A 24264-nucleotide genomic window follows, 5' to 3' on the forward strand; every position below is an offset into this window, starting at 1 on the left:
CATTTTAGTGCCCAGACAGAATTGCTGCGGGAGAGGTTTCAAGGAGTCTTGATTTCTCTTTTGACAGAAAGACATAAAGGGAAGGAGGACTGCATGGCGTTCGAATTTCTACTTTCTCACTAAGTTCTTGGTGCTGTTGGACAATCACTCCGTTTCATCACCTTTCTCTGTCCTCCAAACTAGGATAATAATGATGCTGACCTACGTGCATCAGATAGAGGAATTAATGAGCCATGATTAATAAATAACTTTGAAATTATTACATAAATATCAGGTCAGTGAGATAGGCCTCCACTGCTCCCAGGGAAAAGACACGGGAGGAACTTGGAGACCCACCCCTCAGGGTCTAATTGCTGGGACAACTGTCCGGAATACCAGCCACTGTTTTTGCTGGGAAGGGACGACTGGGAGCTTTACTGGTCACTAAGGAGCTTTGGTAGTTGGAAAAAAACAAGTAATTCTAAACAGCCATCGCTTTTCAGGGTGGGGCTCGTTTAAATTCCATCCCCAGAGTCATGGCTTTAAAACCAGGCCTGGAGTGTACAAGCGAAGCCCTCTTTCAGTGTCCGACGCCGGTGCTCACTTGATCACTTGACGGGACATCAGAGCAATCCTAGCAGTTTCAGGTCACAGAAGTTCCCTAAGAGCTTTTCTCCCAATGATATCAGATGATATGCCACAAATACCACATTGCCACCATCGTTTGACATTCACTTTTGAATCTAATCTGTCCAACTAAGAAGTAAAATGAGTTGAGGCTGCTTCGACTCCTGCCGTCCAAAATCATCCGTTTGTCCTAAGATATGGCTCCCCTCTTGTCTCCAAATGTGAACATTAGGATTGCTGGAAGTTTTTCTTTTTAAACATGCCTTTTAGAGGTCTAGCCTAACAAAGAGTGCCAACTTCTTCCTGTTAACCCGTGACATTGTAATGAAGCCATCCATAGAGGAGTGGAGATGGGGAAATGCTTCTTTTCCCATGTGTCTACAGCTAAGGGACCCAGCACGCTTGTCTGGTCAATATGGCCATAGAACATAGAGCAAGGTGAGGTTTCACCCAGCTGCGCAGCCTCTCAGCTCACAGGCCTCTCCAGCTCCGAAAAGTCAGTGCAAAGGCTGATGAGACCTGGGGTTGTTTTTGAGAGAGAAAGGGGGAGAGAGGGAAAGATGGGGGGAGGGAGGTATCTGACGCGTGCAGCTTATTTGCATAGCTGAACCTTTCAAGCAGAGCCAATGGGACACAGAGTGTGTGTCTGGGAGGCGGGGGCTGAGTACCCTCTATTGTGCCCTATTGTGTGCTGTCCATGACACCAGAGGGGACCCTCACCATACCGCAGGCTGTTAAGGAGCCTGGCAGACATTCCACAGCTCCAGAAAGAAGACTTTTAAAAACTGTCACTGGGGAATAATGAATTTACGATACTTAATCCCCTGTCCCAATCTAACTCTCTAATGGTACTGTTCTTGGGATGAAATACCTGTGTGTGTGTGTCTTAGTTATTAATGATTATGTTAAATTACAGATTTGGGGGTTCCCTGGTACTCTGCAGATGTGTACAAGGGCTTTCTATATGCTTAATATGAAATGGGGGGGGGTTTAGATTTTCTTTTCTTTTTAACTTGAGATGATGAGGTTTTTCAACTAGCTCTTTCTTCCTTTCTGTACCTTTTCGGGACAGAGGTGTTTTTTTTTTGTTTTGTTTTGTTTTTGTTTTTATGGATAGTGTATTTTGTTTTATTTTTTAAGATCGTGATTAGGGCTAAGATGGTATTTATCCTTCCCCATACAAAAATGACTTATCCTTAACCCAGGAAATCATCTTTGATTTATATAGTCTCTAGGTTGTAATTCATAAGCGAAGGTAGAATTTTATAATTTAAATCGATGCTAAATATATGTTTATTTAGCTTTCCAATGTCCATTTCTCCTTGAACTCCCTCAACACTATAAATTCACGTATTATCTACTGATCTACCTACCAACCAATCTGATTTTTCAATTATCTCCACTTGTAATGTATTTGCAAGTACATTATATTACAAATGATTGCTGTAAACTTGGGTGATGATCACATTTCACTACACGGGTAATGTCATTTCTGATGCTTTTATTCATCAAAGCAGTCATTTTTAGTATTTATATTTAGTATTACTAACATATTCATCTCATTATAGGAAAATGTTTTAATAAAGACAAATTAGTTAACAGCTGAGAAAGATGGAAATTTCCAACTGGCTATAAACGTTGGAAGAAAAAGACATATTTCAGGATGATTAAAATAGATTGTGAGTGAATGTTTTCTGAATGCTTATTGTCTGTTTTCACCACCTCTATCCGATCTCTCTCTTACTGTTTACGACTTGAACAGAATCATTCAGAATTTCATGTATTAGGTTGGTGCAAAAGTAATTATGGTTTAAAAGGTGAAAAATAATTGCAAAAACTGTGATTACTTTTGCACCAACCTAATATTTCATGAAGGTATTTATATCTTTGGAATTAATAAGGTGGGAAAAGTAGTCTCAGAACAACTTTGGATTTATAAATAGACCTTTGCCCATTTCAGAGAGTTTTCATTAAAAAAAAAATCTAAGGGAAAATTATTTCTTCCCTATCAGGATAAAAGCGGCAGAGGTGTAAGCACAAGTCGTAAACCACTAGCTTTCTTACCACCTTAGATGACTAAATCCTAGAATTACAAGGATGCTGACAGCAATCTAAGAGGGGAGACAGGCTGGTCCTTGACGTATTTGTCAATCAGCTTACAAGTAAAATGAAATCAGAGTAGAGCTTGCGTTTAATCAGAATCATAGCTGAACATTCCTGAGCATCTGCTGCTCCAAGTTAGGTGCTCCCATTTAGAATCTGACTTTCTCTTGCACATAAATATTAGTGAAGTGAGCCAAGCAATACCTCAAATCCATACTGAAGTGAAATGCACTAGTTCCCTGATGTTGAATAAATCTTTAAAAGAAAAACTACTTTCATTTCACAAGAGAAAAAGTTAAAGAGAGCTTTAAAAATAAGTAGTAATTAGAATGAGACTAGAAATCCTGGGGTTGCACAATTGGAAAGAGGCAGGATATGCAGCCTGACTTTGTTATTGTACAAGCTAGCACATAGTGTATCTGTTGGCTTTAATTAAACGTTACTTTGTTCTATCATCACTTGAGTGCCTTATCAAATAGGAAGGAGTACGCAATGGTATCAAGTGCCTGCAAGGGTTACCGTAACTTGTCGAGTCTCCCCCACCCCACCCCCTTACATCTTTATTTATGCCTTGGTATAATTTTGCCAGCACAACTGACAGGCAAATAACTTAGTGATTTCATCATAAAGACCTAAATTAAACAACTTCCCTGCCTCTCTTTAGTTTACCTTCCCAATATTGGCCTTTCTGTCAAGATAAACGTAGAAAATAGTGTTGAGAAATATCCGGTTTAAAATGGACTTACCTTTAGGAAGTCTAAACCCACAGTTCCATTGTCTTCAGTTGTCTGTTGGCCATCTCTGTCCAGCGTGACACTGGGCCACGCTGACCCACTGAGTGGGCTCAGTGGTTTGGGGGAGGTAGCAGAGAGGCACAATTCCGGCACAGAAGGAATCCACAGGAGCCAGTGCCAGGAAGGCAAAAGCTAAGACACAGGTGTCTGACACCACCCAGGCACCTCTGCTTGGAACCTGCAATCAAACGGCTGCCCTGATTAGCCAAGTACAAAAGCCAGTTCGGATTACTGCCCTCCTCCCAGCCAATCGCCAGCTGGCCTGCCTGACAGCAGCAAGCCCGTGATGTAAGGGGAAGTACACGCGGCCAGAACCTGAGAACCGGTTTCTACAGTGGCTGCTGGCATGCTGGGTCCATGTACACTCCTGCCCCATACTCTGGAGAAGCTGTTTGTCAGGCGGTTGCAAGGAAAGCTTGTGGTAATGGGTAAGCCATCTCCTGCCCTTCCCCAAAGATCGTTGCACTAGGTTCTTTGACTCATAAATAACACGATGCACTGTGATGACAATTAAAGTGAAGGTAAGAAAGAACGAACCATGTGGGCAGCCTTAACTACTGAGTGGCCCTGTCTGACCCTGGCTAGTCTCCACTTGAGATTCTTTGCAGCTGAATAAGTTCAATTTTTATTTAGCTATGGTTTTTGCAAGCACTAGTCTCTCATACAACTAGGAGAAGAGGAGGGAGAATCAAATAAAAACAAAAATCTTTCTACAGCCATTGTTTCCAATAATAAAATTCAATATTGTAAAAAAAAAAAATCACCCCAGACACAAAAATCTATAAATATAGTGCTTATATATATATAAAAAAACACACACACACAACAAAACACTGCATTTTAAAATTCAGTAAAGTGCCAAGCAGCTCAGCTTTGTGGATGGGGTCCCAACAGCTTCCTAAACTGCCACCAGTTACAGGAATTTTCCTTAAATCTATCCTCTCAGCCCCTGAAACGGCAACGCTTTGCAGCTGTATAGATAAATAGTGCTTGATTCAACTTTTGGTATTTGCCCCAGACTGTAGGGGTCAGCTTAACAGTAACCATAGACACAAAGAGACAGAAAAGGAACAGAGAATGCAGAAAGAAAATGGGACTCCAAGTATGTCTGATTTAGTGGCTCTGTAAATGCATTTTCATTACTTTACAGCTGTTATGGTGGGGAAAATACAAATCATAGGAACCCCAGATAATTTGTAAACCTCCTTGCTAAAGAATCCTTCAAAGACTTGCAGATTATTTTTTAGATGTGGAAAGAAGGAAGAGGGAAAGGGAACACACACACACACACACACACACACACACACACACACCCCACAGGGCAGAATACTGAAATCATAGGGAGCATTATACTCTAAATACAGTAGTATTCTAGTCCATTCCAAATATCAAGAAAGTCTAAAAGTGTCCTCGAAGATCTAAAGCATCATTATATTTCAAAGATGAGACTAATTTTATTTAAAGACTGTTCCTGTATTAACTAGAAAGCCTGTCTCTCCAGGATGTTCCACTTGAATTCCAGAGCTATTTATATTGCTATAGTGTACGAAATCTGAGGAAATAGGTTGAGGCAACTGTGGGGTGGGAACCATGGTCAGGTGGGGCAGAGAATCATCTTTCAGAAGAGAAACGTTTCCACTAGGTCTTGCATCATAGGTGCATTCTTTTAAAAGTAGCCTTCCTTTTTTTTTTCATAGGCAAGATTCTTTTCCTAGTTTTATGTTCTGCTCCTGCGCCCTACAGCCTCACCAAACACCACAGCTGAGCTATATGTCCTCCTTTCATGGGCTACCCCCACCAAGCTAGAATTCAAGAGCATCCAGGCCATGAAATTCATTTTGAATGTGTTAAATTTAACCTCCCGATGCTGACCAGGAGCTCGTCTCCACGATGTGGAATGACAACTGGCTATGCTTGACATCTGTTTGTCACAATGAGTCGTCTAGTATGGGGATGCCATTCCCACAGGAGCGGAACATTCACAGTGGTTTAAAGGAGCCGGGATACTGCTCCTTCTGCATCCCACCAGTAATTTCCTTATAGTGCAGCTCTGTATAATTTAAGTTCACTTCAAGTCTATTCTCCTCCAAGTTCCCTGTGACAATGGCCTCAACAGATTGGTGGCTGTGGGAACTGTGTATATTGTGTAGGTCCTCATGGATGCTATATTACATTAGAAGAGAGGATATTACTATGTGATTCTTTAGAATATCTGTAACAAGCAGGCAAGTAAAGAAAAAAACACAATGAAGTCACTTGTCCTTACACAAATTATGAGATAAGGCAACCACTGTCATATATACAAAGAAGGATGCCTATGTAGTATCAGATTGAACCACATGAGATTGTCAATATTCAACAATTTTTGGTCTACTACAATAGCAATTTCTTGTGATTCAACCTGTAGTTGAGCTATAGTTACCACACACGACTACCACACAACTAGTACTGTGGTAGTACATTACTGCCACACAACTAGTAATGAATTATGTATCAGTAGTCACTATGTTACATTCTCTAATTATCACCACAAGTCTATAAGGTAAATACTGTAATTATTGTTACAACTTTGCAGAGGAGGAAACGGAGGCTTGGGGAGGTTAAATAATGTGTTGAACCCTTCATCGCTAGCAAGCAGCAGAGCTGGGATTCATACCCTGGCAATCTGACTCCAGAGCCCACGCTTTGTATCACTACCCTCTATGAAGGAGAATCTGACTTCTGACTTTGGCATTCACGGGCTTCGTGACCCTGGATCAATTACTATACTTCTCTAAGCTTCAGTTTTCTCTCCTCTGAAATGGGACTGAAGATAGAACCTATCTGACGTGAGGACGAAATGTGATGATGTAAGTAAAGCCCTTTGCCCGGTGCCTGGCCCACGAAGGGAGCTCACCTGTTACCTAGTGGCAGTGGTGTGGGCAGGACGATCATTCTCCCATCTTTCCCAGGACCTGCACGGTGTGTCCCCATCACCCTTTGGTCGTCTGGCAGCCACTCATGGACAGGGGGACAGTGGAGTGTGGAAGTGACACCCTTCACAGTCAGTGCATGTGACTTCGGTGTACAGGAAGCTCTTCACACTGCACTAGTTCCCCTTCTTCCAGAAGAAAAACCATCCATGCCATGCTGTCCCCCCATTCCCCGCCACCGTGCTCCCCACTCCCAACCCTTCCCCCATAAACTCTGCCCTCAGCCCTCTCTTTTATTTCCTGCTTGCTCTACTTCATAGTTCTATGAGAATCTGGAAAGTTTTCACAAATATCTTAGACTTCTCATTTATTACCTGCTAGCTTCTTTGGCAATCCACTGTTGCGGGTTGTGCAATGTGCTTGAGGCATTGATAATCTAATCTGGAAGAAGGGCTATGGAACCCACAGTGTGCTGGACCAGGACGTGGGGGGCTGGGCTTTCCCTTCTGATTCTGCCGCTGACCAGCTAAGTGACCCTGAGCAAGTCACACATTGACTCTGGGCTCTAGTCCTCATTCTAATCCAGAACGTCACTAAGTTCCTCCCAGCACTAATATCTGGTGAAGAGGGAAAAAAGAATATGCTAGATGAGTTTTTGAAGAAATATGGGGGTTTTATTTTTCCTTTTCTCTAAAAGATAGTAAGTAAGCCATCCGTCCAGGCACATCCTGTTTTCTTCTTATTACCTTTTAAAAAACAAACCCACAATCAGGAGAGGTTTATGTTACTCTTGATAAACTGCAGACCAAGATAGATAGTCTTGATTTCAGAACACCAGATTTCCACTGGTATTTTTCCTTAATGATTTGCACATGTCCTTGTAGGGTGCTTGTTTGTGGTTAGAGAGGGGAGCTTTACGGAGGGAAAGCCTCACAAAATTATGAAGAAAATGTGGTTTCCTTACTGATTTTTCAGTTTCGTTGTGTCTGTGGATAACAGTTATACTGTTCTCCAGCAGTTATAAGGTAGACTTATCCACTATGTAAGGTACATTTAAATGCCTGTACAGCACTTACTTATATTTTTATGGTATGCTCCAGAAGCTCAAAGTACTTCCAGCGTATAGTTTTAAAAATTAAAAGTTTGTCCTCAATACTCCCAGGAGGAACTGAAAGACTTTTATGAGTGGAGGAGATAAAAACAGACTGTTGGCCTTGGGTCTGCTTTCTTTTCATAGAGCGCTTCACCTCCTTCTAACATACTGTGTAATTTGCATTTGCATTGTGTTTATTGTTCCTGCCTCTGCTCAGAAGAATGTCAGCTTCACTACGACAGAGATATTTGTTTTGATCATGGCTGAGTCCCAAGCATCCAGAGCAATGACTGGCGTATATTAGATGCTCAATAAGTAAACTCGACTTTATAAAATCATGTGAACAATTTAGGTAGAGCTGTTATCCTGCACCTGTCACTTCTAGAAATCACACTAGGTCATTAGAAGGAAGCGGCAGTGAAGACTAGATCACACTGACAAGGACAGTGACAACGTCCAAGGTGACGATGCTGTGTAAGGACAAAAAAAGGAAATAATTTTTTGTGTGGTTCAGAATTAGTTTAGCCCAACTCTGCAAATTTTCACATGGACATTCCAGGCTGAAAAGAAAACTGGGCACTGAACCTAGAGAGAAACTTAATAAGCTTAGTTTCTCTTTTCTAGTCCATTTTTATTTAATTTCATGGGAAACTGTATCTGTTGGAGACTTCTGAATATGTCTAAGGGGGTCAGATCCTTGAGGACACTCTAAGGAAAGTGGACACACAGCAGCTGAGCTGTGCTCACTTTGTACTCAGGTGAATATTTTTTTTATCCCAATCTGACCAACCACATGCTGACATCAAGATTGATAAGATAATGCCCGTAGGCCTCGTTGAGTCATAAAAGATGTCAGTTAAGTCCAAAGTATTATTATACAATACCTTTCCTGTATAATAATCATAGGACATAAGCCACTTATGATACAGAAGTCAGAAGGCATGACAGGTTTTTTATTGCTGGTGTTCCTAATGAAAGTTACACGTTTCAATTCACATTATGCTTCTTTTGTGCTGTCTGAGACTAACAGGCCTAAAGTAATCATATCACCCCTGTTTTTTTTTTTCTCTCTTCACAGTCTCTAATTCTTCGGGGGAAACCAAGGTATTTCTTCCTAAGAATGTTAGTGGCCAGAAGGTAGCAAATAAAGGCATTGAGCTCAGTCATCCCTTCAAAGTCCCAACATCCTTAATGGGGAACCCCAAGTTACCACTGAATGCTAAGAATGATAGGTGTAGAGGAACTACATTTGGGTTCACATTCTTGAGGGTGAGAAAAAAAACTGAAGAAAGAGCATTGCAGAATACAAATTACAGCATTATTAATGACTAATTTCAATCTCTAGAAAAATTACACAGCTAATATAAAAAATGAATAAGGTATAAAGGTAACAGCAAATGTCAATTACATTTATATAATTATACGAGGTCTGCCAATTATATTTGTGAACTTGTTGCAATGATTTTGCTACCCTTCTTTGATATCAGAGAGATATTTGTTAGGGATTTGTACCAACTGGATGAACAGTTAACCAAGTTTACTATTTGGAAGTGCTGAAAAGGCCACGTGTAAAAGTTAGACAATCTGAACTTTTCGCCAACAATTCATGGCTCTTGCATCACGACAATGCACCAGCTCACAGGGCACTGTCTCTGAGAGAGTTTTTAGCCAGTAAACAAATAACTCTACTGGAACACCCTCCCTGTTCACCTGATCTGGCCCCCAATGACTTCTTTCTTTACCCAAAGATAAAGGAAATATTGAAAGGAAGACATTTTGATGACATTCAGGTCATCAAGGGTAATACAATGACAGCTCTGACGGCCATTCCAGAAAAAGAGTTCCAAAATTGCTTGGAAGGTTGGACTAGGCACTGGCGTTGGTGCATAGCTTCCCAAAAGGAGTACTTCAAGGGTGACCGTAGTGATATTCAGCAATGAGGCATGTAGCACTTTTTCTAGGATGAGTTTGTGAATGTAATTGTCAGACCTCGTATATGTATTTATTACTTAGCAGGTGTTTACTATGTATCAGGCAGGATACGGAGCACTATACATATTTTGTTTTAACTCTTCTAAAAACCCTACTAGGGAGCTACTATTATTATATCCACTTTATAGCTGAAGAATCTCAGGCACAGAGGGATGAAAAACTTGCCCAAGATGACAAAACTAGCAAGTGGGGGTAGCAGGACTTGAGCCCAGGCAGCCTGATTTCAAAGTATATGCTCTTAAACACTACTGTATATGCTATATCTGTTGTGACTTAGAAATGGGATGTGTATGTCATGTACAATGTTTAGGAGTTTGGATATTTTTCTGGCTAGCAGACTTCTCCTTAGGGAGAATATGCCGTGCCGCCCCCTTCCATATATCAGCAGAGTAAATCAGTTGAATGGCGCCAGCCAGCAGTAATGAGAGAGGCTGTCAAGCAATTAGCCTGATAATAACTTGGTATATATAGTAAAACCTGCTTTAAGTCATAATTGAAATGGACAGTGTAGAGAACATTCTTCCTTTCGCTTTCCTAAGCCTCCATCTTGCACTCCAGCACAAAAGGGCAGTTTGAATCACAGTGGGGCTAGGAAATCCACGTGCCTTGAAAAGAAACATGACAGGAGATGTCACAAGCAGGTAGTCAGCACATTATGTGGGGTTTTTCATTCACTCAGCAAACAGTTCACGAGTGCCTGACATGGTGGGCATGGTGGGCATTGGCAAGATCAAAGAGAAGAAGACACAGTGATTCCCAGCCCCAGTTTAGTTTTAAAAACTGTCAACCATCCCTCTACTGGAAAATACTCAGTTTGGACAATTGGAATGAAAAAGTGGCAGGTGTGAGATCATAGAAAGTTGTGGCACCCCAAAGGAAACTGGAGAGGGGACGCCTCACCTGACATGGGCACACACTGCTCCAAGCCACTGCTGCCAGGTCATCTGATTTTTCCAGAAGCCAGAGAGCCAGATTCTTATGTAAAACTTCCAGATTTTAACGTGGACTAAAACAAATGTTTGCAGGCCAAATATTTCTAGATCAAACAAACGTCTGCAGGCCAAATGCTTCTTAAGATGTAGTTTTCAATTTCTGCCAATCAAGGAACTTGATTAAATTCACTGAGTTGGCTTTTTAAAAATAAAATTGACTAGCTTTAATGGTGGATTTGATATGTGGAGATCTTCTGATCCTTATCAACACTTAGTTGAAATCATTTTTAATTTTCTATTAAGGTATAACACACAGAGTGTGTAAGGTACACTAATGTTAAGTAAACAGTAAAAATGATATAGAATATTTCCAGCATCCATATAAGGTTCCTTCCAGATGTTTCCAGCCTATTCCAGACTTCCCACCCCCACCTTTGACCTCCACATCAATTAGCTTTGCCTGTCGTTCCCTAGTTCAAATCTTAATCATGGGAAATTGATAACAGATTTAGTTGCTTCAGGTCTGAAAGAAAGAAAACTGGGTTTAAATAAAGGTACAACTGGAAAGAGTCACGGTAAACCCAACACCACGCGGAGCCCATAGACTTAGCCAAGTAGTTCTTCAAGTTCTGATGCTTATACTTTCACATTTCCTATAACTATCATTTCCCATATACCAAGTATGTACTTGTCACTCAGCATAGAGCGTCTCATTTAAGTATTACAGAAACCATCAGAGATACAAATTTAGATAAAATTTATTCCAACTGTACAGCTAAAGAAAACTGGACCTGTGATAATTTATGCAGCTAGATCCACATAGCTGATACATGAAAAGTCTAGGTTCAAGGGCAGAGCTATTACAAAGCCCAGGTACTTTTCCACTGGACTACATGGCCTCCCATCAAATGAGTAACTGGTGTATTTTCTTAACTCTTCCACAAGAATATGATAAACTTCAGTTCTTAACCAGAAGCATATGAACCTAATTCAATTTAGAATCTGACCAGGATTCACGTTATAAGGATTGATGGTGGTATTGAAAGATATTGACAGCTATTGGTGTTGAAAGGTGTTGAAAGCTGATGTTTATTATCTAGGTACTTTTATTTTTAAAACAACTTAATGAACATAGTGAAAAAAATACCTATTAATAGCATAGGTCTACCCTATCTATTTCCTGGGGCTTATGAGAACATTGTCTTGTTTGAATAGAGTTTTGAGACAGGAAGCAGATTTGGGTGTCTAAAGATATTTCTCTCTCCCTGGAAATTTGTGCAGCATGGAAATTGGACTAGAACAGTTGTGGCTATAGGATATCCCACATATGGTGCTTCCTGGTGGCAAGTGGATTGTGAAGGAGCTGCAGGCAACTGGTCTTGAAGCTATGTTCTGCATAGTAAGTTCACTGTTTTTACTCAGACTGGGAACAGTTTTCTAAAGATGCTTTCATTCATTCTTTAATGACATTGAGAAATCATAAACTGTTTATACTAAGGATATTATTTTATTGGGTGGGCAATCAATGCATAGAATTGGGAGGTGGGGGGGTCTAAAGCCCCATCATCTGCCAATACCACCCTCTCATTGCTGCCCCTAGGGAGGGTGGGCTCATATACACAGTGCCAAATGACTGGCAGAGTAGAGCCACAAAGGGACCTAGAAGACCTCCTAGTCAAGCTTATGGACAATGTGTACTACCAGGCCCTCCCCGGTGGCTCTTCCTTTTTGCAGATGGAGAGAAGCTGATGGCTTGTCGATTCTTTTTACATAGAAGGCTATAGACCACTAGGAGCTCATTTATGCCCAAGGCTTTTTAGCCTGAGATATGAAAAAATTCCAAGTATACTTTACCTTTTATACCAATAGCCACACTGAGACCAACTATCCTATTTGAATTCTAGAGTCAGATCTATTTGACCAGCTTCTTCTTACACTTCAGGTAGCTCAGAAACTCAACTAATGTCTGGTGAAATACCCAAACTTACCAGGAGCATCCGTTTCAAAATTTAGATCTAAACTCTAATGACCAGGATTATGTTCCACAGATAACCAGCTGAATTAGCCATGCAACCTTCCTTCAAATCAATACCTGTTGCTTAAGAAATTAGGCCATTTTAACACACAATTTTAATCTTTGCTTAGCCACCAAATTCCTTATTTTATTTTTGTTTAATAAGACTTTAGGCTTGGAATGCATAAGAGAGGAGTACGACAATCTGCTGGAATCTTTAAAGCCAGGCTTCTTTAGGGTGCATCGGCATCACCCAGGAAGCTGGGCGAACCTTTGATTGCTGGGCCCAAACCCCAGAGTTTCTGACTCAGTAGGTCTAGAGGGGGCCTGAGGATTTGCATTTCATAGGCGTACCTGGTCGGTGACCACGATTTTGAGAACCGCTGTAACCTCTCCAGGGTTAAGCCTAGAGGATTCCTATCATCAAAGTTTTCCCATAGTGCAAGGAAGGTACCCGTCTCGCCTAAGACAGGAGGCTTGCAGTTACAGAAGGAGCACAGAGCAGAGTAAGAAATAGCGAGAAGTCCAGCCCTTGCGATTCTAGGATATTGTGGGAATAAGGGAAAGAATGATGGCATGTCACACTGTCAGAACCAAGTTCTGATTTCACCTCTCTGGCCTCAGGGAGAAGAGTGCTAACATGCGAGGTAAGTGAGGGGAATGCCCAGGGGGTCAGGCAATCCTGGCTCCATTCCTCCATTGAGACTCTAGCAGAAGCTCACTGTGGGGAGGACCTGGCCCAACTCAATTTAGAGAGATGTCAGATGCCAGCCAGTAGACTTGGGCTGAGGCAGCTATGATGGGGTGAGTGAATTCTAGGGTAATCCCTGGGCCAGTGATTACTGAGACGAAGAACTTGGTAGACACTAAGGTGTCTGAAGCTAACGGGAGCTGAGCAGAAGTGAGGCTGCCAGTGGGAAGTTGCCAGGGATCCCTGGGGGGATTGCCCAGGCCAGAGCGGACCATGAGTTCACCCACTGCAAAATTCAATTGTGGAGGTCAGCAGTGAAGACCATGGGCAGGGCCTGGAGATCAGGGGACCCTGAGCCCTAAGATCTGCACTCACCACTGCCCCAAACCCCCCAGACACTATTTTGGCAAAGTAGCTGTGCAGTAGAGACAGAAGATGACATGTGAGAAGAGGGCATTTTATGTTAGAGACTAAGCATTATACACCCGGGACTATTCAATTAGACCAGGCTAGCTTCTAACTTGGCTAGGACTAAAAGTTTGTTTCCTTGCTAACCAGCAAGTGTGGGTTTATGAGGAAGATCAGATTAAGTTTAGATTAAATAAATAATCCACATTTTTTTCTGTACAACTAAGTTGCCACGGGACTAGGGTTGTTAGATAACATCAGGGACATCCTTTTACTAAAACATGACTTGTTTATCTGAAATTCAAATTGGTCATCCTATATTTTCATTTCCTAAATCTGCAACCCCACATTTGACCTACTATGGCATGTGCACGTGTGGTGATAAGGTTATTTGACTGTCCCTTCATCACACTGCCTGCTTCAGCCCACAAATCTCAATTATTATATAGTCTCATGATTGTGCCAATTGAGAGCAATTAACAGAGCTAAAGCCCGATTTGTGCATACTGGCTTTCAAGCTTGTGCTAATATTTCAGAAACAGCCAGGTGGCAGAGGAAAACTAACTTGGGATAAGGCCCTCCCTGCAGATGGTCTACAAAGGGGCAAATCCATACCTGAAACACACCAATCACTTTCTTTTTACTATATTTAAGACATGGGTTGTCATGTTTGCATCATCATACTATACCTGTAAGATGATTTCCAAAATTGTGAAACAAGCATTTTAACTCTACTTTCAGGACATATGATGTATTCTCTAACCCTCACCTCCAGGGCCTACCATCACTGTCCACCACGGCTCCCTGCTGACCGTACTCGAGGAGTCCACACAGGAACTGTGTCAGGACTCTGACTGACGTGGCCAAGATCAACCTTATGAGGCCGAGGTCAACTTTAGCCCATGACTTGAAGGCTTCTAATGGCAAGACCCACTTTTCTATCCACAGAGAGCTCCAAACAATTTGTCACAGAGAAAACACCATTGGAAACATATTTGTTTATGTTAAGATATTCACACCCCACAAAATCGCTTTTTAAAAATATGAATAATAGCTTCATTACTGCCATTTTATATCAATGTAAGATTGTATTATTCTCAGAGGACTTCAGCTATTCTTAGCCATGCCCTTGTTGCTAAGAAAGTCATCCCCCAGCAAGGTTCAGAGGAGCAAGAAATCGAAAGGCAAGTTTGAATGAGGAACCAGGAAAGAGACAGAACAACAATTTCCTACAAGGGGAAAGATTTGAGAGAGAGCAGGCAGGGTGTGCAGAGAGCAGTGGGTACTGAAATGGGAAGAAGCCAGGGGGCTTCGTTAGGATGCTGGCAAGAACAGAGCACGAAGATACCTTTCGTCTCCTTCAGAAGTTGGATTAGACCTCAGCCAAATCCATCCTGCAAGGGACAGACTCTTCCAGGGCTGTGGGTAAGTACTCAAGTCTAACACTTAAACTCAACATCATTTTCAAGCATCTACTGTGTGGAAGAGAAGTGATAAAATCTCAAATGTTCTCTTACAAAACAATGAATGCTCCAACATTTCCATAGTAATCAGGTATTTCAACCATTTAAAAATTATAGAACAACCTGTGATTAGAATCAAGCTGTGGGGCTTTTTTGTTTTGTTTTGTTTTGTTTAGGGGGAAAGTAGAAAATGATGAACCTATACTCACATCTTAATAACCATAAAACCCTGTCACTTCTCCCTTCTCCCTGCGTTGTTTCTCCCATTTCTATTTTTATTGGCTTGTGGATGTACTCCCTTCAAATGAGTTAGACAACATGGGAAGGTTAATTTATCTAAGGGAATCTGAATCAACGCTGCTGGGGAAACAAAAGGCACCAGTGTGTACTGTCTTGAAACCAAAACAAACAAAAGCATCGGCAGAACCCAAACTGTGGTTTCCCAAAGGCAGAAGAACCGTGCTTGTTCAGGGGTTTGAGCAATCATAGAATGCCAGCTTGTCTACTGGCTTAAAAGCTTGGGCTTCTGTGTCAGCTAGACTGGAATTCAAATCCACACTTCATAGAGGTGTCTCCTTATCCAGTCTGACCTATTGAAAATCTGTCTCCTCTTCTGTAAAATGAAGTGCTAAACATCCCTATTTCATGAACTTGTTGTGAGAATCAAATGAGAGGAAGAAATGCTTAGAATGCCCCAAACTTACGGGTGAGGGCTTACTGGAATCATTTATTTAAATGTGGCAGGCTAACTTGTGACTCAAATTTGATTCCTAGAGATAATATTCTACATTTGATCCAAAAGAATCTACTTCTTCAGAACCTACTATGAATCTACTAGGAATGCGAATGCCTGGTGATCCAGTTCAATCACCTCATGTATATTTAAAGCCAAGTACCCCCATTCTTTTATTCCATTTCCTTAATTTTAGAATGTTAATCCCAAGAAATCTTAATTCAAATACCACTCAGGTTGTCTGCATGGAGGGGCCAGGACAGGTGTGTCCATAGCTGATTACACGAGAAGAAAAGAACTCTCACTCTTACAGGGCTGTTCCCAAAATATCAAAGGTAAATTAACCTTCTCTGGACATTTTATTGGAAGTTCTCAAAATTAAATTTGCAACTACAGGATGCCTTGTAAACTCACAATTTTGCAAAGAGGCAAAATGCAAGACCGATTAAACCAAACCAACACTTTGGGTCTTAAATTCCTGAACACGAGCTTATTTTTCTGTTCATTGGTATCTCCTAGAGTGACTTGGAGTTTTTGACCTCTGCCCCTGACTTTGAGACAGTGATGGAAAGGGGACAACGAATCCCGAAGCAAAGGGTGAAAGGGCCCTTAATCCAAACACCACGGGTCTGGGTCGGTTGGGATGCTGCTGAATGTTCACCTTCCCCGGGGGGCGGGCGGCGGCAGGCCAGGTTGCACTTTCCCAGGAATTCCCACAGACCATGTAGGTCCTCATGCTTCATCAAGTCAGCATTGTTGCTATGAAGGTGTCAGATGGAAAACTGTGTAAACAGAGTGACACAGCGGAGGCCATTCCTGCTTAGTGACCTGTACTAGAAAGGTCTATTTTTAGAAACTGCTGCAGGCTGCTATGCCCTTGGAAAGCAGGCAGGCCACACACTATTGCTATTTTTGAACATTTCTGTGCATTTGGGTTGTGTTCAAACATGTTTGTGAGGGAGTTCAGAGAGGACAAGGACCCTTTCCGATCTCTATTTAAAATTGAAAATCTGAATTTTGAATTTTACTTACACATCATGGCCAAGAAGAAGCGGGAAGCTAGTCTTTCACTTCAAGGAACAATGATGGAGTTGCTCAAACTGACAGGATCCCATTCTTTTGGATCTTATGTGGGCCAACGAGACAAGGAAAGAGCCATAGGGATGACCTTCCAGCCAGAGGAAGGGACCACATCTAGTGCTGCAGGCCGCCTGCCTCTGTGGGCACCTTAGAATCACTTGGCAAGTATATTGAAAAGCAGGCTTCCCCCTAGAGAGTCTGATTTAGGAAAGAGGACCAGGATTTGCATGTAAAACAGGCAGCAACTTTAATTCAAGTTGTTTAAAGTTCACACTTGGAGGAAAACCTGTTATAGAAAGGAGCTAGGAAATCATGAAAGATGCTGAAGACTGAGAAGTGAGAAATTAAATAAAACACACACACGCTGAATTATCAGTTCCCAATGAGGAGGGACAACTGTAAGATTAAAGCAAAGACAAGCACTGGCCTTGGAGCTGTTGCGGATGCCCTGACAACCAACTTGGCATTTAGGAAACCTGGCTCCTCTTCCTAATTCTGTGTTTCTAGCCTGTGACCTAAGGCTAAGTCCTTCAACTTTCACAAAGAAGGCAGCAGTTTCTCCAGAATGACCCCTCTGGGGATCGGAAGGGAGGCTGTGCCAGAGACTTCTGATGGCCCCACCCCCATCTACAGCCATGAGCAAGACACCTTTTCCCACTTCTTCCTTCCTTCTTTCCTTCCTTCCTCCTTTCCTTCCTTCCTCTCTTTCTCGCTTTCTCTCTCTCTTTCTTTCTTTCTTTCTCTTTTTTTCCTGACAAATTTGATTTCTGTCCAGTTTGGGTTTGACTTTCATTGGCTGGAAACATCTGCCTTCACCACCACCCCCCTTGAATCTTGCTCTCACCCACATCTTTTAGGCTTTGTTGCAGTCAAAACAGGCTAAAAATAGAGAAGAACCCCCTTCTCTTACTAAAAGGATGGAAATGCCTTAACAAGTAATTGCTGAGGCCTGGTCCCATAGCTGCTCAATAACTATTCACTGATTGAATGAAAGTGCACCAAACCCAGGGCTGAGGTTTGTTGTCTTTACACACGGTGGTCTTTACCGTCACAACCTTCATACAAAGTAGGGATGACTGTCTTCACTTCCCAGAGAAAAAAAAGAAAAATGACCTCACAGGAAGGGGTAGGCCTGCAAACCAGGTTCTGTCAGAGTCAAAGCCAGCGCTCCTAACCCCTGTACAGCACTGTCGCTGGAGGGAAGGGGGCGGTATTGGAAACAAACCCAAACCTCCATGTGACAACGTTACTCCAGTGAGGCTTGCAGCAGCTGGGGGCACAGAGAAGGGTGGGCCCTGTCACAGGAAGCACCCCGAACATCAGGCTCCCAGCACCCAAGCAAGGGCTGGAGAGCACTGCCTTACCAGGGGGAAGCCCAGGGCAGGAAGGTGCTAGGGAATTGTGTCGATCTCATTCCCAGTGGGGATACAGATGAAAAGGGTGGTCAGTTTAGTGATGAGACTCTTGACCATAAGGGAACAGAGAGGGGAGTGAGGATGAGCCCAGCCTGCCCGTTCCAACGAACTCTTAATGCAGGAAGAAGCATAAAGTCTGTGTAATGACATAACTCATAACAGACAACATGTATACAACAGCTTACTACACTAGTGAGGGAGAGAGTTATTATACCCATTTGCCAGATGATGGAACTGTGGTAGAAGTTAATTAAGGCATCGACTTGTAGATGGTAAAGCCGGGATTCAAATCCGGCAACCTGGCTCAGAGCCTGTGCTCCTAACCACCACGCCCCAGTGGCTATTGGGTATATTTTTGTTTTCATTTCACAAATATTCATTGAGCATGTATTAGGTGCTCATTCCATTCCAGGCACTGGGGACACCACACTGAATAAAATCAAGGAGTTTATATTCTAATGAGAGGAAACAGAATGAATAACTTTGTGAGTGCGTGTCTCACAGGTGAAAAATGAAAAACAGGGAGTGTTGGGAATATAATAATAAAAAGAGCCTGCAATTTTTAACTGTCTGTACAGGGAGGGCTGAGATTTGAGCAAATACCCGAAGGAAGTGAGGTAGCAAGTCAAAAAGGTATAATTGATTTAAAAAATTTATTTTTTAAAAAAAAACTTAAGTCACATGCAGCCACTAGTGAAAAACTGGATTCTCTTTCATTGTCTGCACCTTTAAGTTATGAGGGTGAAGGACAAAAGGTTATGAAAATGTCTCACTCCTGTGACAAGTCTGAGACCAGGGCTTGCAGGCCCTGCTTATTTACAATCAATAGATGACAATGGCTGATTCCTAAGCAACACCTGTAAAGAAACATTCCAAAGAATCCTTTCAACATTTTCTTTAGAATCACAGTCTTCATGAAAACAACATAGCAACCTTCCTACATAAACAATAAACACACTAACCAAGCAACTGTCCCTGGAGGATAATTTTACACGGCCCACCTACTAAGCCAAAACAGCATCAGACAGGGGTTTGACAGCAGAATAAAGGGATAGTGGAAAAATCGCATTTTTCAAATGCAACGACAAACTGTACTAAGCAATCCAGCCGCTAGTGGAGAGAGAGCGACGTGGGCCTCTAACCAGAGAGGCAGTTGACAGAGGCAAAGGCACAAAGAGGCTGGCCTTAGAGGTGTAATTTTACCAAGGACTAACTAGGCTCTTCAAAACTGCCACATGCTCTATGGCACCAAAGGCAATAGAATCAGGAGGAGGCAGGTGGTAACAAATACATTTTGGAGGACGACACTTTAATTAGCAATGGTCAGAGAAAAATGAACCTGAGAGGTCATTTGAAGTCAGAAGGACCCAGGAGTTTCTCTGCCTTCTGAAGGCTAATCACCTCGTATATAGAGCTCTTAATGCTTCTGGTTTGGAAAGCCTCTCCCCCAGGACCGTGTTAGGATACCTGTGATCTTAGAGCAGTCATAATTAAATAAGACATAAAATATGTATAATCCAGAAGGCAAGTAAAACAGTAGAAGTATCCAGAACAGGACAAAACTGCCAGGACCTTCCAAGCTCTGATTTTCTATTAATGATTCTGGAAACCATTTCTCTACCCTTCACTCCCAAGAAATGGGGCACTTGTGCTAAGGCTATACAAAGTGTGATTTTGTAAAATTGGGGACTGACAAAGTAAAGGAATGAATATTCCATAAGGATAGATAGACGCTGTCATGGTTATTCCACTCTAGTACCTCTTGACATTTTCTTACTATAGTATGTCCCATTAGACTGAATAAGTTCAATGGCATCGAGCCATTTTTCTTTCATGGTTTGTTTCATGGGGACACCATCCAGAAACGACATGTAGAGTGAACATGGCAACTGCAGTATGATGGTTGTGGTTTTACCTGCTCAAATGGTTAGAGGGCCCCAAAATCTGCTGGTAAAAATGAACTCTTGGAGCGATGGCATGCAATAACAGCTCCAGTCACAGCTGTTCTGAGGGACGGCCATGAGTGCTGCCCACCGATGACCCCTCCCCTGCCCACTCCCATTTACTGGTAGGAATATCACTTAATGAGCTTTAAAAAAAAAAAAGTTACACCTCCATATAGCAATAACAAGAAACGGAGTTCATAGAAATGCCAAGGGCAGAGGCCACTGGTGGTGCGGTCCTTCCCTGCTCCCTCTCTGGATCCCAGAGTCCAGAAAATCAGCAGCAGGGGTCTTTGTTTTTGCACTTATTCCCCACTATTAACAAGGCTTTGTTCCACTTCCTGCCTCTCTCAGCTTGCCTTCTTGATTCTCTTGCTACTATCTTTAAATCCCCTTGCACTCTGCGTGTTTCCTTTCTACCTCTTAGTTTCTACCTACTCTCTGTTTCTCTTTATCACTTCAACTTACAGCTAAATCAGTGGTTCTCAAACTTCACTGCATGTTAGAATCACCCAGCTAGCTTTAAAAATGTCCAGTGCGGGGTGGCCAGTTCACTCAGTGGTTTGAGCACAGTGCTCATAAAACCAAGGTCGCCGGTTCAATTCCCACATGGGCCAGTGAGCTGCACCCTCCACAACTAAATTGAAAACAACAATATAACTTGGAGCTGATGGGTACTAGAAAAACACACTGTTCCCCAATAAAAATTAAAAAAAAAAAAGTCCAATTCCAGACTACATCCTACACCAATAAATTAGAATATTTGGGGGTTGGAACCCAAGGATCAGTTTGTTTGTTTGATAAACTTCCTATGTAATTCCAATGTGTAGTAGAGTTTGAGAAGGAGACACTTTAAGCCATTTTGATTCAGGGATGCAGAATTACAAATGTTTGGTTCATATTTTGAATCAGAATCATCCAAACTTATTTGTCCTAGCTGATGCGCCCACATCTGGAATTGGGGGAAAAGATTCCACCATGACTTCTGTGTGATCTCAGTTTTCGTAGCCTAAAGGGTCAGACAGATATTTGAGTGCCATTCTTTCATGGTTGGGCATGGAGTAGTGACTCCTGCTTGGAATATATTTGTCTGAGATAAAACCATGTTATCCCAGGAATGAAACCAGGTCTTTTATCATCAAACCTCCTTCACTGGGAAACAATACAGCATTCCTTTGTATGTGGTAGTGCTCTGTGCATAGCCAGTGAGCATACGTAACCCAGTGAATAAAAATAGTGGTTATCATTATGTGCTACAGGAAAAAAAATGTCCCTTTTCTCATTACAGTAAGGGAGTCTTATTGCATACCTCTCAGGAAACCTAATAATGTGTTACATGAATTTTCCATGGGAAGGAACAACTGGTTAGGAAATCAAATACTATACTTCTAGACAGTGACATTCAAACCTAGGACTCCAGGGAAGCCAAAAACTGCTCTGAGTATGGTCCCAGCAGGATTGAAATACCTCCTCAAAGCATACTAAGCAAATTCCCATGATGCCAGGCCTCTTGGAAAAGTTTCTGCAGGTCAAAGTCCACTGCAGCTGCCTCCTTCCCCTCCTTTCAACCACTTGCTCAAGTGGAAAAAAATGTATAAAAGGTAAGTTACCACAGTTCTCAGTTGTACTGATTTTCCCTCTTGGGAAGTCTAATCCTGGGTCCTCAGATGTGATGCAAACTGGACTGAAGTTTGGGATCTGTATTCATGTCCCAGGTATTTGCCAGTCCTTTGCTCAAATTAAGGGCTGCAAAAATCAGAAGAACGAAAGGACACATGAAGTAATGGTGGGGGTCCATGGACATGGGATGACAGGGTCGTCACAAGGGTTAGGGCGGCGTATGGAGGTGGCAGCTATCATACAAGACACGGAAAGCTCCCACAGAAGTCACAAGCGTTTTACTGCCACCATACTCGCTGCTACTACAGCCAGTACTCTCCTCAGAGGGCACTGCTGTAACACACAGAGGGCTTAGCCATCGAGCACAGCATCAGGCCCTTTTATACATCTTGGCAGGCAAGTCTTGACACCTACATGGAAGAAAATTCTTTCTCGTTTGCTTTCTGTGTCCAGGTCAGGTAGAGGAGGCCACATGAGCTATGTAACATCGGGGAGTACCGGGGCAATTGCCTATAAAAAGACGATTGCTCCTTTTCTATTTGTTCTCAGCGCCTACCGCCTGCCCACTTGCGAGTTATCTTTGACATCATGCTTTCCCCAAAGGCCGCATATTGTGTTGTCTAAAGAACATTACACTTTCAAACTGCTCAGCCTGTGCCGCGTGTGCCTGTATAACCTAGCCATTGAATTCAATGGAACGAAGGTGCCCCAGAAGATGAAAGACACTTGCCTCGAGAACCTCCTTCTGCAGTCTAAGGGTCCTTTTCTGTAGCTCAGCCTCCCACCAGTGGGCTTCGATTTATTCACTTAAGTTCTCCAGAGCGCACGGACTTTTTTTTTAAAATCCCGATTCTGAACTTGGGCCTACCTGGTACTGTCCTTTAAAACGACATTTCCTTTTAGCAAACAGGTTATAATCAGAAACTTTAAAACCTGTATGTTCTCATTTGCACAAACAAGTCAAATCAGTGCTCTACATAGAACAATCAAAAGAGAATGCGGTCCAGTAAATTTTAATGAGCTGAGACTATACAAGAAATGCTCCTCATGGAGTAATGATTTACTATTTTAGTACAAGGAAGCGTTTTCATATACACTACCTTATTTTATCCTTCAAGCAACTCAGTAGGGAAGATATTATTACTGTTCTCCATTTTAAGAAGAAACTTCGTCTCAGGGAGATTAATTGTGCCCAGGACACCATTGTCAGAAGGCAATAGAGCTGAGATCGGAATCCAAATGATACGAACTTCTCCACGTGCTGTTTGACATTTCATATCCATAACCGTCAACTTGGTGCCGGCACAATCTGGTTTAGAGATTGTCAACTTATAAGGAAAAAAACAGATGCTCTTTATGTTCTAAAAAGTTTAACTCTCTCTTTAAACTCTGTTGCTTTAAAACTAGGGAGTTCAGTTCAATTTACTTTTTAATGAATCACTCTTAATGAATTTTCTTTAAACTGCTTTAAAATAGTTGAAAAGAGCCATCATGTGGTTAATCAGAGTAAGTTCCTTTAAGACTATTGATGCCTTTTAAGGGAATAGAGTCAGGCAGGTGTGGGTAGAGGAGGAGAGGTGGCAAATTAGTGGGAAGAATGTGGGGAGGGGATAGTGATATCCAAGAATATTCCAAGAAATTCTTTTCTATTATAAACTGCAACCATGAGTTGGACAAGGAAGTGATTTGCAAAATCCTTTTTTAAATAGTCAATAGAGTTAATAGAGTTAATTTTGTACCCTTTAAGAGGGCCTTAAAAAGCATTCCATTCATTACCAGATACTTCTTTCAAGATCACTGACTTGCAAATCCTGGGTGAGTTACAGTCTCAATCTAGACATAAAAAAAATCACAGAAATCTGACACAGAGGTAGCAAGTGTGTGTGAGCCACCCATTCCATTCCATTCCAATAATGTCATCTCACCCATTTACAAAAGGAACTATTCTGCTAACTCTCAGAAATGTAGGATGGTTTTTTCGGGGGAGTATGAGCTCGAAGATTGTGGTGAACTTAATTTCATCACTATTTTTTGTTGGGAGGGAGGAAGCAGCTGCAAAGCAACACGGTTTTATTTCCAGAGGCTGGTAGAGAGCCTCAAGTCAGCTGGGTGCACAGAGCATTGAGTGCATTGCCTCTGAACTCCCACAGGAAGTTCAAGGTCAGTGGGAATCACTTCTTCATTTGACAGTTTTTCCTAGATAACTTAAAAGTCAATTTAGTGGGATTTTTTTGTTTTGTTTTGTTTTTGCTTTTTGTCTCTTTTTTAAAGTATCACCAATATTTCTAAATGGAGGAGGCAGTGGATTTTCCGAAAGCGTTAGTTCACTGCTTGAGGTGCCAAGAGGCCCCAAGACCTATGTTCTCAGAGACCAAGACTCTCATTTTGGTACTAACGTGTGGCCTTGGGAAGGTCACTAGTACACATCTTTGGATACAGTTCTGTTATTTGTATCTCCAGGGAGA

The 24264-nt window shown here is 42.0% G+C and overlaps 1 protein-coding gene and 1 long non-coding RNA gene across 8 annotated transcripts in view; one reads left to right on the plus strand and one right to left on the minus strand.

Annotated features, from left to right (window-relative positions):
• Positions 1-24264, minus strand: part of SHROOM3 (shroom family member 3) — a 286596-nt gene that overhangs the window by 158433 nt on the left and 103899 nt on the right. For 3 of the 7 annotated variants that reach the window (XM_074324436.1, XM_074324435.1, XM_074324432.1), the window contains exon 1: positions 3456-3658. The exons of 2 other annotated variants lie outside the window; for them this stretch is intronic. The gene's annotated coding sequence lies outside the window, so the exon portion shown is untranslated. Of the gene's footprint in view, positions 1-3455; positions 3689-24264 lie in introns of those variants that run through there. 2 more of the 7 variants (XM_019720389.2, XM_019720373.2) reach the window with 2 other exon arrangements.
• On the plus strand, positions 3827-14618 carry LOC109440244 (uncharacterized). Its single transcript, XR_002136599.2, has 3 exons — positions 3827-3931; positions 11714-11831; positions 14287-14618. It is a non-coding gene; the product is annotated as an uncharacterized LOC109440244 (long non-coding RNA).

Source organism: Rhinolophus sinicus, linkage group LG02, assembly GCF_036562045.2.
Source record: "Rhinolophus sinicus isolate RSC01 linkage group LG02, ASM3656204v1, whole genome shotgun sequence".
Lineage (NCBI taxonomy): Eukaryota > Metazoa > Chordata > Mammalia > Chiroptera > Rhinolophidae > Rhinolophus > Rhinolophus sinicus.